The sequence below is a fragment of the Gobio gobio genome (genome assembly GCF_949357685.1).
Source record: "Gobio gobio genome assembly, chromosome: 6".
Lineage (NCBI taxonomy): Eukaryota > Metazoa > Chordata > Actinopteri > Cypriniformes > Gobionidae > Gobio > Gobio gobio.
In genome coordinates, this window is record NC_137102.1 from 9,250,429 (window position 1) to 9,263,739 (window position 13,311).

Below are 13,311 nucleotides of genomic sequence, written 5' to 3' on the forward strand. Positions count from 1 at the left end.
GGACATGGCAACACAGTGCAGTTGAGTTCTGTTGACATTTGACAACTAACGTCGTGCGTCGCTCCGTTGCTCTGATTGGTTGTAGGTCTATCCAGTTGAGGTCTTTCCTGGTTCGGTTGAAACACGCCCCATAATCACAGCCCAACGGAGCAGAATCAGACTCATATTCTGACTAGAATTGAGTATGACGACGTCAGGCTAGTGGCCCAGTAGTTTAAACCATGGAACTGATATGCAGAAGGTTGCTGGTTCGATCCCAGCGGTCACCACCAGTGTGTCCTTGAGCAAGGCTCAATGGGGGGGATTGTCCCTGTAATAAGGGCACTGTAAGTCGCTTTGGATAAAAGCGTCTGCCAAATGCATAAATATATAAATATATAAGTGAACTAATCCTTTAAAGGAATAGTCCACCCTAAAATGTAAATTCTGTCATTATCTAACTTGTAGGATTTCCCTTTCACACAGAAGGTAAAATTCTGAAGCTATATTAAGACTTGGAATATCGTGCACAAGTCATTTGTATCACTTCTATAATATTTTAATAACCACAGCTCACAGCTAAGGCAAAATAGAGTGATATAACACTCCACTACTCAGCTACTCAGTCCAGGAGAATGGAATGCTGGAAAAAAAAAACTTTAACAGAAAGAAAAATTATGACCTAAAGCAATGTCTGCATAAGGCATCCAAATTAGATTCATTATCAACACAAAAAAGGATGATTGGTTTTAATAAAATAACTTGTTGAACAACGACCATTACCCTAAGCTGTGCTGAGCAATGCGAAATACAGAGGAAAAGAACAGTAATTGGAAAGTTAAATAGTAAGAACTATTAAAACTATGCTTGGAGATATTATAGATTTTTAAGTTTCTCCCAAGTTGTTCCAAATTCTCCAGACAATTTGTTAGGAAGAACAGACAATCATGCAGAGAACAAAGGGACTGTTCAATGTCTTAAAGCAGAAGTGCATATTTTTAATGTTAAAATACTTTCACGATCCCAGCTAGTAAGTATAAAATGAAAATGCACCCACTATTTTATAAATTAATGTTATAGATCTTATTGTAAAAAATGTATTGTAAATGTTTTGTTTTTTTGACATCATAATGTTTAACCAAAATGTCATGAGACTGAAAGACATGAACATCTTGGATGACATGGGGGTGAGTAAATTATCAGGACATTTTCATTCTGAAGTGAACTAATCCTTTACATTTTAACAATAATAAAAAAAAAACATTAGTGTGAGAATGTGTCAGGATTCTCTGTTGTCCAACCAATAGAAGGGAAACCAGTTTGATACAGTCGCTACTACTCAAGCAATATTCACATATTAGTCATATTTGTCATTTGGTAAAGCACAAACTACAAACTTTAACATCCAATGGCCCAATTCTACATTTCATACCTTTCTTCGTGACTTATTACATTATTCATGACTTACCGTGCTACCTTAAAATAGCTCATTGATTTTAAGACCACCGAGTATTTCCATCTTGTGTCATAGTCCTCCTTGGGAGAGCTCATTAAAGCAGCTATAGTTCTGTGCTAGCACCTTCCTTCATTAGCAATTGAGACCAAAATAATGAGTCTCTGTGTCTGTAAAAAAAAAATAATTAAAAAGCCAAAGAACTGATTAGCGATGAATACATATAGCCTATTCAGGAAACGTGTCAGTGAAACATTGTATAATAGGCTGTTTCCAGGCAACCACACTGCTGTGCCGCTCAACAACGAGTTCTGTGGTTGTTACACACATTTAGCTTTGATTGTTTCATTCAACCTGTAAGTTCTCACTGCAACTATTCAAGCCAGCATCTAATGATTGGACCATGTTTCAAAGGCAGTAAGTACAGGTGTACAAAGCTCTACGATTGGTCTAAAGCCTACTATTAGCAACTGAATGTCGGGAACAAACCGCATGCATCTTTTGCATAATCATTCCCTAAGGCAAACCTGCAGGATATCACTTCTAAGCGCTATGAGCACTGGAAACAGTAACACCACATTCTTACAGGATGACAGGTGTCTAGGTTTAGATCTCTGTGAACAGATGGGATAAAAATATAGAGTGAAAGTATAAAGCTTGTCTGATTCATCTGAATACATTTACATATGTTCTCATTCAAAGTGCATAGAGATACAGTAATACATAAAAAAAATGCTGGGTTAAAAACATCCCAAGTTGGGTTGAAATTAATGGACAAAACAAAGCAATTGGGTTGTTTTAACCCAGCAATTGGGTTGTTGTTAACCATTTTTAGAGTGTATACACATAGGGTCTAGTGATCCAGCATTTGCCCACAAAGAGAATAGACGCAGAAGAGAACGAAATTTGGTGTTAGCAAATTAGGGTTGAGTTTGTTCTAATCCTAAACGGAGAACTTGTTCGTATATGCGTTCACCTTTAATATTTCTCTCAGAAATGATGATGGTGTTGGTAAGTACTCTGTGTATCCTTAAATTCTTTTTTTTACAACACCGGCAAAGATCGTTTACACTCATCTTACTTATTCCAGCGTGCGTGCACAGGGTTGCCAAGTTTTTACAACAAAACCCGCCCAATTGCTTCTCAAAACTAGCCAAAAACAAGCCCAATAGCTTTCCGGAGTGGTTCTCCGGAAAAAAATGGCATTTGAGTGGTAAAATATGTGTTATTTTGGCAGGGCTGCCTGCTAAAATTCGCATTCCTGGGTCTGTATAATCACATAATTGGGGTCGCTTCAACCCGCGGACTTGGCAACACAGTGCAGTTGAGTTCTGTTGACATTTGACAACTAACGCTATGTGTCGCTCCGTTGCTCTGATTGCTTGTAGGTCTATCCAATTGCGGTCTTTCCTGGTTTCATTTGAAACGCCTCATAATCACAGCCCAACGGAGCAGTATCAGACTCATATTCTGACTAGAATTGAGTATGACAACGTCAGGCTAGCAACTGGCAGCAACGCATCATCGTATTCGTCATCTTGAGTAAACATAGCTGAAAGCGAAACGGAGGAGTTGGTGAAAAAGACCGGTGCAACATCCATGGACTTGGTTCGGATGCAAGCCGTCCGACAAGTTGCAGCAAACTATACTCTGTAGAGTGTGTGGGGCAACAGCTCCGGCTAAGAGAGGTAACACGACTAATCTGTTATACCACCTCAAACAATTGCAAGCTGCAAAATACTATTTAAATACTCCTGCATGTTTTGCGTCTCTGTGTGAATGACGGGCACACACACACACACACACACACACACACACACACACACGTGACACTTGCTCGTCTTTGTACTCTCTGCCTTGTGTCACTATATGAGGACACGAATGCATAAACCTTCACTTCATGAGAATTTACCGTTTCATTTGAGTAGTTGTCATATCATGAAAATAACCGACACTCAAAGGTCTTCACGGCAACCCGTCAAAATAAAAGTTTGGTTTAACGTTAATATATTAGGCTACTATTGTAGCCTACAGTAAATTTAGCTACGTCTCTATGTAATAAAAATAATTTGTCTCTACTAATAATAATAATTATGCCTAAATGGTAAATACTTATTTTTCACTTGGTCTTTTTATAAACAATGTTTACTTTTAAACAGCATACAGCCTTTAAATGTTAATGTATTATTAACTTATAATGATTATCATAAATAATAAACGTATTGAATTTAGTTAAACATTTTTAAATAGTTAAATACAATTTATTTTAATTTTTTTGCTGTGGTACTGAAATTGGAATGGGTACCAAGTACCGTAACATTTTTATGGTATTGGTACCGACTACTGGAATTTTGTTATTGTGACATCCCTATTCCCTAATTCACAGTAGGCATGTGCCGGTATCAAATTTTCATGTTGCGATTAATTGCTGAAGCTTTTATCGCGGTATACGGAATTATCACGATTTTGAAATTTGTTGCAAAAAAAGCGTTTTCATACTATAACAAATTTAATAATTTTCTTATAACAAAAAAAGAACCAAACATTTAAATACCATAGAGCAATACACAAAAAATTTATAAAGTAAACAAATATTTAAAACAGATTCAAGTGCTAAAGAATTATAAAGAACAATAGGTAAAACTTTACAATAAGGTCTCACTAGTTAATGCATTAACATTAACAAAGAGCGAATAGCTACATTTTTACAGTTATTATTCTTTGATAATGTTAGTTTAAAAAAGCAACTGTTAGTTAGTGGTAGTTACTGTTAGTTAGTGTTAGTGTTACAACTTTTGATTTTAATAATGTGTTATTAAATGCTGAAATGTACATTTAACTAAGATTAATACATGCTTTAGAAGTATTTTTCATTGTCCGTTTGTTAATGAATTAACTTATGTTAAATAATCGAGCCTTATTGTAAAGTGTGTGACTGAATAACAATCAGAACATATTCAAACAATATCTAGGGCATGTCATTTAGTCCAGATTAAAATATAAAATGTTTAAGTTTGAAAATGAATAGCCTTAATTCTTTAAGTATTAAAGGGGCTATATGCAACTTTTTCCCCAAAATAAACGTAACAATAGCCTTTTTATTTTACCATTTATGACTCAAACATCTCCTGATGAGCATACTGACACCTTGTCCGCTCACAGTGGGTGCACCTATAAGCCTGTATCCTATTTTTCCTATTTTCTGGCGGGTCGTCTTTTCCCGCGCTGTCTGCGGATGTGACGTCACCACCGCTGCGAGAGCGAGCAGAAAATGAGAGCAGTTCTGTTTTTTGGCCACAGGTGTCAGTTGCGAGTTTAAATTTCAGAAAAACGCATATAGCCCCTTTAAGTATTAGGTTATGTGATGAGCACCGTATTGTTTTGTTTATGAGGGTTACCGTGGAAACAGCTGCATTTCTGCTGTTCTGTCAGCGCCCTCTACTGTCAGAGAGTGAATGTGCGAAACTCGTTCCGCCATGTGCTCGGCTCATGCATTTTGGGCTTGTTTACATCAGTGTGTTCCTCTTTGACATATTGTTAGTTTTAAACGGTTGATGGGTAAAGTTTTCTTAAAATGCATTCTAAAAATATGAATAATTCATAAGAAATAATTATTCACGGTATTTTGAAGTGCCCACAATAACAATATTGTGCATGTTCATTATTGCGGTATATCGTATTACTGTATACCGGCACATGTCTAATTCACAGTATCCGTTCCTTTATTAAACAAGACACAAGTTTTCATTTCATTAAGAGAACAAAATGTTTAAAACCAAATGCGTTACATTAGGCTGAAGGTAAGAAACTTTGTTTGAAATGTTTTTATTTAAATTATCTGTGCATTACACAAATGAATTTGTACTTGAATTTTATTTATCTGCAACATTATGTTGTATAATTACAGTTTTGCACAATAAATGTTCTCAAAACTACATACAACGTTTCTTTCTTTCTTTAAAAAATACATTTAGCAGTTTGGCTTTCCTTAGGGTCTATGTAACCTGTTCTGAAATGGTTCTATTATAATTTATATATCGTGATATATATCGTTATCGCAAGAGGCTGCAATGTATATCGCAATACGGATTTTAGGCCATATCACCCATCCCTAATGGTAAACTTTCCCTCTATGAAACTTTGCAATTATCAATCCGAGACATTTTGAACCGTGGAGCCTGGTCTGTATGGATCAACTACGATCCCTATACTAGACATCTCTCATCCCACATTGCGGATGCGCACCGCGATATTAATGCTAAAATTATATATTGTGTGCAGCCCTGCTCCTACATTAAAAGTAAAACACAATGTTTCCAGATGAACCATGTCATTTGATGTGCGCCGCTGACAGGAATAACTCCACAGGGGGTGATGCTAGCAGTTTCTAGCAGTGAAGCTTGATCTGCAAAGTAACAAATCCATTGAACAGGAGTTCACTCCAGTCCACAGAATAGACATTTCTCTGGATTGTCTAATGAAACACCACAGTACTATTTGGTTAATGCCAGCCTTGCCCTTGTGTCTTTCCCCATCATGATGATGCTGGCAGGCCAAATACCAGTCTAGTCTGCAGTGATGCAGGAAACCTGCAACATTCAGGGTACCAGTTGCAGAAAAGGCAGCTGAATTGTGCCCGACCTGTCACAAATGGCTGTGAGGAATAACTGTATGGGCTTTTCTAATAACAGTTTAGCTAAAGGAAAATTCTGGGTTCAGTACATGTTAAGCTATATCTACAACATTTGTTACATAATGTTAGTTTCTCACAAAGATTAATTTCCATTTATCCTGAAAAAAAGTTGGATTACAATGAGCAATTTACAATGAAAGAGAATGGGGCCAATCTGTAAGTGCTCAAATACAAAGCAATGCATTAAACCCTAAAACTACCATAAAAAGGATCATTTAAATAGCTTTACAGCTCAAATAATGCACAAGTTTTAACAAAAAGATTGGAGTGTATTAGAGCTGGACGATTAATCATTAAAAGATTACGATCTCCATTCAAACACAAACTTAATCCTAAATGACAACGATTTGGCTATGACTATTAAACCTTTGACGATCACAGCGGAACATTCAAATCTGCCTTCACGCTGCCACTGGCCCAAAGAGAGCAGTTGTTGTCATGTGAAACAGCTTCGCAAACAGTCTATAGTTCACTAAACACTGATGTCTACAGTAGCAATCAAAACAAACACCTTTTGATTTTGTACACGGTAATTTCCAAAATAGAGGTATATACTAGGGGTGGCACGGTTCACAAAACCCACGGTTCGGTTCGTATCACGGTTTTAGGGTCACAGTTTTCGGGTCTGTACGATTCTTGTTGTTGTTGTTTTTTATCGTTAACACTCGATACAGTATTAAAAAATTGTTATATCAAGTTGTTTCCTAACTGGCTGTCTACCGAGTCCGACACATTGGCGTAACATTTTTCATGTTAATCATATAAATTTTGATCAGAACAATGCACTGTGGCTTTAATTCAGCTGACCTGATAAACAAATTTCACCATGAAGTGTTCCGTGTGTTTCACGATCACCATATGACATCCAGCGCTGTGGAAAAAAAAATAAAAAATACACGAAAACACAACACTGCCAGAAGTTTTTGCCCAAACTTCAAAGGCATGTTTAGATTATTAAAACTAGAAGCATATCTTAACTTTTAAATGTTACACTTATCATGTGAACTACTTATATACAACATGTTATATATGCATGTGTGTATGAGACAGAGGGGAACACGGTCGCATTTGCAGCAGATATATGCTACCCATCATAAATCAAAGCATGAGACAGACAGGGGTCGGAGGAGAACACCGGAAAATGTGACAGAATGGACAATATTTGTCTGTATTTGCAATACACGAGCCGCGGTTCAGCTGTGCGAGACAAACACTGCCAGTGTGTGTATGCGCAACGGGCGCGCGCGGCTCCCGTTCTCCGCACTGCATCTGCCCTGCCTGCTATACGACGCTGGCGCATCCTCCAACTCCGGGCAGCCTTCCTTATCTCTCCCACTTGCATTTCTGCATGTGACGTCACCTGCAGCACTCCACTTTTACTTTACTGTATGTCCACACACACACACACACCTCTTATTTTGCGCGAAAAGGACACCCACTGTCTGAGGTAACATACGGGCATGAGGATACATTGCGCATGCGTCGAACCGTGCGACGCACACACTCCGAACCAAACGGTTCGTTTTTTTTCCATGTACCGTGCCACCCCTAGTATATACATATATAGATCAAGTGTTCTATATACTTACTTATGCTTATTGATAGTAAATAAGGTAGTTGTTGTAGTGGTTATGTTTAGGTATAAGGTAGGGTTAAGGGATCTAGAATAGGATCATGCAGGATAAGGCATTAATATGTGCTTTATAAGTACAAATAAACAGCCAATATGCATGCTAATAAACAAAACTAGTTAATAGTGAATATGTGTACCTAATCTAAAGTGTTCATTTCAAAAGTGCCCCATTATACCGTTTTCCTACAACAGGTTTACATGCATCAAAGGTCAAAAAACACTTTCATTTTCACATAACATACACTGCGCCTAATTTCTCAAAGACTCTAAAATGACTCGTCTGAAGATTCAGTCTCTCTAAACCCATCCGTTCCGAGAGCCTGCTCTGCTCTGATTGGTCAGATGGCCCAATTTGTTGTGATTTGTCTACTGCTTACACCGTGTGTCGGAAATGAAATGTCCATCACCATGAATGAATTTAAGCTCCAGAGGCTTCATCCTCAGCGATTGTACTACACACTGTAAAGACAGTACCAATGCCGTCAAATTTACCATATCAATCCGAGCGCGAGTCCGATAATGAAACATTGGAAGAACTAGTTATTCAACCCGAACCTCCACTGCAAAGACGACTTGAACAGGACAGTGATACGCTACTCAGTTTGTACATTATGAGATATTGCAACTGTAATTCCACTATTCTAATGAAATTCTAATTTCAGCATTAACAAGCATATGTCCATCAACAAACTGATTGTATTGTATATTTCTGTCCAATACAATCAAACTGTACATTTCTAATTTATTGCACACGTGGAAACTGTCTCAATAACATCACATACGTTAGCTGAGCACTAACGTGATTGACTGATATAACAAGTCTTGCTCCATCCTTTATCTTTACTCAAAGTAGTAAGAACGACAGACAATCTGCATTAATAGACACACTTTTAATTAATAGTGTCCCACTGCTGAATAGCAGAAGTGTTTCAGCAAGTGAGTTAGCTGGTTAGCAGGAGACTTCCACAATATAAAACACAAAACTACGTATTTTGAACACCTGGTAGAACATATATACATCAATACTTAATCATAATTACAGGCTGTGATTCTGAGGAGAGAGTTGGTCCAAATAAAGTGGCTACTGACCCATCTTTAATGGATAAGCGTTTTGTAAATCCCATTTGGAAATGAGACTTTTTCCCCAAATTAGATTTGTGAAACAATCTTCAAAATGTTATACTGCTTATGTATCGATGTGGTAATTTTAAACACTGACTTTTTACAAAGAGAATTTGCTTCTGCACTGAAAACGGCGTCTTCTCAACATGTACACAACATGAACTAGCTACAGTATTTGAGGGCTGGTCAAAGTAGACGCTGCTGATCGCATGCAGCCAATGAAGACAATAGGTGGGCATTATGCAAATTTGTTACATTGTTAAGCATGAATATTATGGAAGTGGGACTGGAATTACTGACGACGTTTCGGCAGTTCAGAATCGATTTTTTCTTTATTTTTTGTGCACTTTGATCTTTATAACTTTGCAGACCTTTTACATTCACAAACAGCTATATTACACACTGCATGAAAAGTATCATCTGAAAAGCATAATAGGGGCACTTTAAGTCATCTCTTTGGGACAAGTCAATTTCCAGCCTGAGGGGTGTGTGAAAGACAGCGCTAAGCTATCAGAGTAAAACAAGCTAGCACCTTTCCATTCATTTCCCCATCCATGACACTGAGTGTTGCCAGCACATTGTTTTGTCTCCAGCTATGTATGGTACTACTGCCCTACATGTGACCTACTAGAGAATTGGGACTGGAGGCCCGGAGAAAGTAGAGTACTCAGGGGGGTAGGCCTGTGGCAGGTGTGTGTGTGTGTGTGTGTGTGTGTGTGTGTGTGTGTGTGTGTGTGTGTGTGTGTGTGTGTGTGTGTGTGTGTGTGTGTGTGTGTGTGTGTGTGTGTGTGTGTGTGTGTGTGTGTGTGTGTGTGTGTGTGTGTGTGTGTGTGTGTGTGTGTGTGTGTGTGTGTGTGTGTGTGTGTGTGTGTGTGTGTGTGTGTGTGTGTGTTACAATACAGCACTGAGAAAATGAGAGGAGGCTGATGTGCTAGACGTTGAGAACGTGCAGAGTTGGTGAAACTCGAATGGGGATTTGGGCCAAATACTCCATTACGTCAACAGCATCAATTTCAGCAAACTAATTTTCGGTTTACTGAAGTATACTGTATATGAACTAGGGGTGTAATGTTCAATTTACACATGGTCTGGTTTTTTTATGGAACAGCACAAATACATACAATAGAGCAAAGATAAAATAAACAGTGCTTTTCAGGTTTCACACATATCGAACAGTAGTTTTCAGGTACAGAATAAAGTAATCAAAATATAAAATAACATTGCCTCATATATTCTTCACTGTACACTCTAAAAAATGCTGGGTTAAAAAGAACCCAAGTTGGGTTGAAAATGGACTAACCCAGCAATTGGGTTGTTTTAACCCAGCGATTGGGTTGTTTTAAGCATACCTTTAACCCAACCGCTTGGTTAAAACAACCCAAATGCTGGGTTAAAACAACCCAATTGCTGGGTTAGTCCATTTTCAACCCAAATTGGGTTATTTTTAACTCAGCATTTTTTAGAGTGTATAAATTAAATAAATATTTATCATTATTGACATCACAAAAGCTATTCGGTAAAGAGCAGTGAGCTATTTCTTTGTCATTTGTTGTTTGATTAACATTAAAAACACAGACAGCAGAAGGCTTCTTTCCCTTGAAGACTAATGCATGGAAAGAGTACATACTACACATGAACATCTCTTTTTTCGACTATTTACATTTTACTTACAGTATGACATCCTAGTATGTTTGCTAGGATACAAGACAGGCATGTTGACATAACTTGTGTGAATTTGTCCGTTCAAGTGCAAGACTTGAAAGAGAACTCAATATTTGCGTGCTATTTGCGCGCTTCAGATGAGTGCACACTGCACACACAGATCTTCTCTCAGCACGCGAAAGTTCTCTATCGCATCTTGCTCTTGATTGTTTACAAGTCAAGGCTTGAATGAGTTTAGTTTAGTAGCTCGCACACTATCAACACACGGGTGATGATGGCGTAATGACTGGATCATGCACGAGCATACGGCACACATACAAGAGTGACTGTTTTGTCCACGCTTTTTGATCATTGCCAGGGCTCGACATTAACGCTTGTCCGGGACAAGTGGATTTTTTGAAGGGGCAAGTGAAAAATAATTTGACTTGCCCGATGGACAAGTATCCTGGTTAAAACGTCAAAACAAAAAGTAACTAGGGAATCACCAAAGTGAAATAATGATTCTGCATTCAGTTAGTGTAAGTGGCGATCGATAGAGGATAATAATATAAAACGAACTGACAAGGTTAACAAGGTTGTGCTGTTGAGGCTCGCGCAGACGAGAAAATCGAAAACAAATGAGCGCCGCTCATACAAAGAAACTCAGTTACCATAGGAGGGTTAAAATTGTGTAGTTTTTATATTTATAACATATGATGCAGTTAAGCAACATCACACAAACAAGAGTGTTGTTTTCCTGAATACCTGAATTTCCTGAAATTATTTAACATTAAGTCACTTACATTTTAGATGCAATATTGACTGTTTTTGTTCTATTTCAGCAGCGAAAATAGTTCCAAAAAAAGATCACAGCAGAACCGTAACGCATCTCACAGCAACAGTGTGTTACGGAATGATTCAGCGTTTGAAAGAATCGGTTGAATCAAAGATTCAATGACCTGTTCATAGACGACTGCCAAATTCTTAAATAAATCAGCCGTTTGAACGAATCGAATCAATGACTCACTCATTAAGACAGTCACCTGCTGCCACCTACTGGTGGTTTAGTTTCATCTTTCCAACATTTCTTATTTGTATATACAAAAATATTTAAAATAATCTCATAACATTGTTTAAATGTAGGTGTAATTTTTCAGTGTAAATTATTTAATTTGAGTGGTAACAGCCTATAGTGTCTTATTCTAATTTAATTTATTGATCAAATTTAAGAATATAAAAGGAAAGCTGAAGCATATCCTATATTTAATAAGATTGCCCTTTATAAAAAGTTACAAATATGACAAATATGCATTTTTAAATATGTCAAAGCTGATTAAACACTGATGAGAACATTGCTTCAGAATAGATTATATTCACACAAAAAATCCGGACAAGCAAATGTTTTACTCGGACAAGTGAATGACAGATTCACTTGTCCGAAGGACAAGCGTGTGAACAGGCTTAATGTCGAGCCCTGATTGCTGTTGTAATGTATTCGGAAGCCAGAATAAGTTCCCACTGACAAAATTATACATTACTCTAACTCTGTCTGTTTTACACGTTGTTATTTTCAACAAACCATATTATAGATGCGTCGTCAGATTTTAGATGAACCGCGGTGTAGTGTTGTCAAAAGTACCGACCGCAATACCAAGTCGGTACTGAAATTTAAAAAATGTGACGCTTTGAGCGCTGTTGGGCTGGAATCATAAACACCTCTGACTGGCCATTGTGCTCATGCGCTCATTGGATGTGTCTGTGATTAGCTACAAATATCAACACTTTTTTTTTTTTTATATAAAATTAAGTAGGATTTTTTTTTTTAAATAATTGAATTATTCAGCAAGGATGCATGAAATTGATCGAAAGTGAATGTAAAGCCTTTCACATTGTTATTGTAATTCTATTTCAGTTAAACTTTCTATTCAAAGAATCCTGAAAAAAACACATCACAGTTTACAGCATTACTGTTTTAAACATTGATAATAACAAGAAATGTTTCTTGGGCAGCAAATCAGCATATTAAAATTATTTCTGAAGGGTCGTGACTCGTGTGACACTGAAGACTGGAGTGATGATGCTGAAAATGTTACCAACCTCAAACTTTTGATTGGCTGAAACTAAATATTTAATGTTCCATTTTCGATATTTTTACACATTAATTTCTTTTACCATCATCTAACACTACAATTTATTAATACTGTTAAAAGCAAAACTCAAAATAAATATGGGTTTTTATATGGCATATAAATGCATTTAAAACAATAGATTTCTTTTAAAAAATTTATTTAAACAATCATCCATATTTTAGTAGTCAACCATAATTTTATGTGAGTGCATCCCTTCTCCATATCCCCATTTTACAGTGTGCATCATACAGTATGTATATCACTTATGTCTCAAAAATCAAACATGATTTTTTTACAAAAGTGACAGCCGTAATATATATTTATATATAAAAAAAATTATATATATATATATATATATATATTAGGGGTGTAACGGTACAATTATTCGTACCGAACCATTTCGCTACATGGCTTTCGGTTCGGTGCACGCGTGTACCAAACGGTTTCCGAATATAGTTAACAGTCGGCTTGTTTTAAGCGCGGAACACACTTCAATCCGAGTTCCCACACAAACAAATTAAGTATTCCGTTAAGTAAGTCCGTTTTATCACGAAATTAAAACGATAAATGCCTTTTTTTACGCTCTTTAATGTGGCGTGACTGATCACTGATCATCACAGTGCAAGCGGCCGCGCGACGCGCTCGTGAACGCCATTATCTG